Raw genomic sequence first — 2,897 nt, forward strand, 5'->3', positions numbered from 1 at the left:
ATCCCATATTCATCCTTCTGTTTCTGACTTATTTCACTCAACATGATTTTTTCTGGCGTATCGCACCAAAGTAAAAGACTCTGGGGTGGGTGGGTGGGGAGAATACAGGTCCATGAAGGATGATGAATGACATAGTGGGGGTTGTATTGTTATATGGGAAACTGGGGAATGTTATACATGTACAAACTATTGTACTTACTGTTGAATGTAAAACATTAATTCCCCAATTAAAAAAAAAGAAAAAGAAAAAAAATGATTTTTTCAAGGTCCATCCAAGATCGGCTGAAAACAGTGAAATCACCATTTTTTACAGCTGAGTATTTTTTGTAATTTTTAAATTAGCTGACACCAACCTTATGCAGTTAATCAGAGCTAGAGCTATAGATAAGTTTTTATCATTTCGCAGATGACAAAACAAAAAAGCCTTGCATAAAGGTAAGCAACTTGTATATAGTGAGACCCAAGTAATGACAACAGATTTTTTTTATCTTTGGATACTCTCCTTCTTATAGCCAATTAGATATCAAATTCTGAGCTTCCTGTTTTGCCAACTCTGAATCTCAAACCAAGATTGTGTGGATTAGCATTTACACCACATTTGATACACATCATAGAACATAAATAGCTGGGGACTGGGCGGTAGAATAGCAGGTTAAACATACATGGCTACATGGCGCTAAGCACAGTGATCCTGGTTCCAGCCCTGACTCCCCACCTGAAGGGGGATTGCTTCACAGGCAGTGAAGCAGGTCTGCAGGTGTCTATCTTTCTCTCCTCTTTGTCTTCCCCTCCTCTCTCAATTTCTCTCTGTCCTATATAACAACAATAAGAAGAACAATAACAAGGGCAACAAAATGGGCAAAGTAGCCTTCAGGAGCAGAGCAGTGGATTCATAGTGCAGGCACCAAGCTCCATCAATAACCCTGGAGGTAAAAATAAAAAGAACAGTTTATATGATGATGAAATAATGAATGCTTCTAGATGTATTGTGAATTTTATGTTTTTACAAGATTTTGCATCATATAAAAATATGGAGGAACTTTTCCTTTCTGGGCCTATTTTTATTTTCTTAATTATTTATTTTTTAAAAAATTATTTATTTATGAGAAAGACAGGAGAGAAAGAACCAGACATCACTCTGGTACATGTACTGCCAGGGATTGAACTCTGAACCTCATGATTGAAATCCAATGCTTTATCCACTCCACCATCTCCTGGACCACTCTGGGTATATATATATGTTTTTTAATATTTTATTTATTTATTAATGAGAAATATAGGAGGAGAGAGAGAAAGAACCAGACATCACTCTGGTACATGTGCTGCCAGGGATTGAACTAGGGACCTCCTGCTTGAGAGTCCAATGCATTATCCACTGTGACACCTCCTGGACCACACTCTGTGTATATTTTTTATAAGCCAGCAATATTTTTTCGTTTTATTTTTTTGCTATAATTAGTATTAGTATTATTTATCAGTGCACTACTCAGCTCTGGCTTATAGTGATGTGGGGGATTGAATTTCTTTGGAGTCTCAGACATGAGAGTCTTTGCATAACCATTACGCTATCTACCCCCACCCTAAGCCAGCAGTCTTTAAAAGCTTAAAAAGTGGTCCAGGAGGTGGCACAGTGATAAGGCTTTGGACTCTCAAGCATGAGGTCCTAAGTTCCATCCCCAGCAGCACATGTGCCAGAGTGATGTCTGGTTCTTTCTCTCTTTGCCTATCTTTCTCATTAATAAATAAATAATTCTTTTTTTTAAAAAAGCTTTAAAAAATCTGTCCTAATCCTAAGTAAAGCCACATCAGAAAGTCTGATGGAACAGAGAGAATAAAGGGAAGCCCTTTTAAAAAGAGTATGTTTGATCTCAGGTTAAGCTTCCTTTAAAGTAACAATTCTATGATACCTAATTTAGAACTTGCCAAGGATGCCACATAGCTCAAAGATATGGTTTAAGTTAAAGTATAGGCATGCAACCTCAATTTGAAAGCTATTTTCACTTCAGTGGGGCCTTTCTGCTCTATTTTTTGGTGGGGTATGGTTCTGGCACAAAGAATTTCAGATTTGAAAGAAGAAAATAAAAGGTCAGCAGTCTGGGAGGTGGTGCAGTGAGCAGAGCGTCTGATCCGTGAGCATGAGGTCCAGAGTCCAATCCTCAACATCTCATGTGCTAGTGATGCTCTACTCCTCTTTATCTCATTTCCTCTAGTAAATACATACCTTATGAATGAATAAATAAATATAGTTTTAAAGGATGGGGGATATCGCACAATGGTTAACATTAAAAGGTCAGAAATGGAAAACCTAGGAAAAGCCAGAAGGGATGGTGCCAATCTGTCAGCTTGTACTTTACCACCAGTTTAAGTCTATTTAGGGGCTGGGCTGTGAGTAGGGATTGCCTAACCCTGAGAGAGGGAATGATGAAGGAGGTTGAAAGAATGAAGCTCCACTAGCTAATGAGATCATAGGAGCAGCTAAGAAGACAGAGAGAGGGTGCAAAGAACTTTCACCAGGCAATACAGTGTGCAACTCAACTGAGAACCTTTTTTATTTAACTTTAAAAAAAAAAAAGCTTTTATTCATTTATGAGAAAGATAGGAGGAGAAAGAACCAGACATCATTCTGGCACATGTGCTGCTGGGGATCGAACTTGAGACCTCATGCTTGAGAGTCCAAAGCTTTACCACTGCGCCACCTCCCGGACAACTTTATTTAACTTTTTTTTTTAAGAGTTTCTTTACCTATTTATGAGAAAGATAGGAGGAGAGAGAGAAAGAACCAGCCATCACTCTGGTACATGTGCTACCGGGGATTGAACATGGGACCTCATGCTTTAGAGTTCGATCCTTTATCCACTGCGCCACCTCCCGGACCACTTATTTAACTTTTTAAATTA

Source organism: Erinaceus europaeus, chromosome 17, assembly GCF_950295315.1.
Source record: "Erinaceus europaeus chromosome 17, mEriEur2.1, whole genome shotgun sequence".
NCBI lineage: Eukaryota > Metazoa > Chordata > Mammalia > Eulipotyphla > Erinaceidae > Erinaceus > Erinaceus europaeus.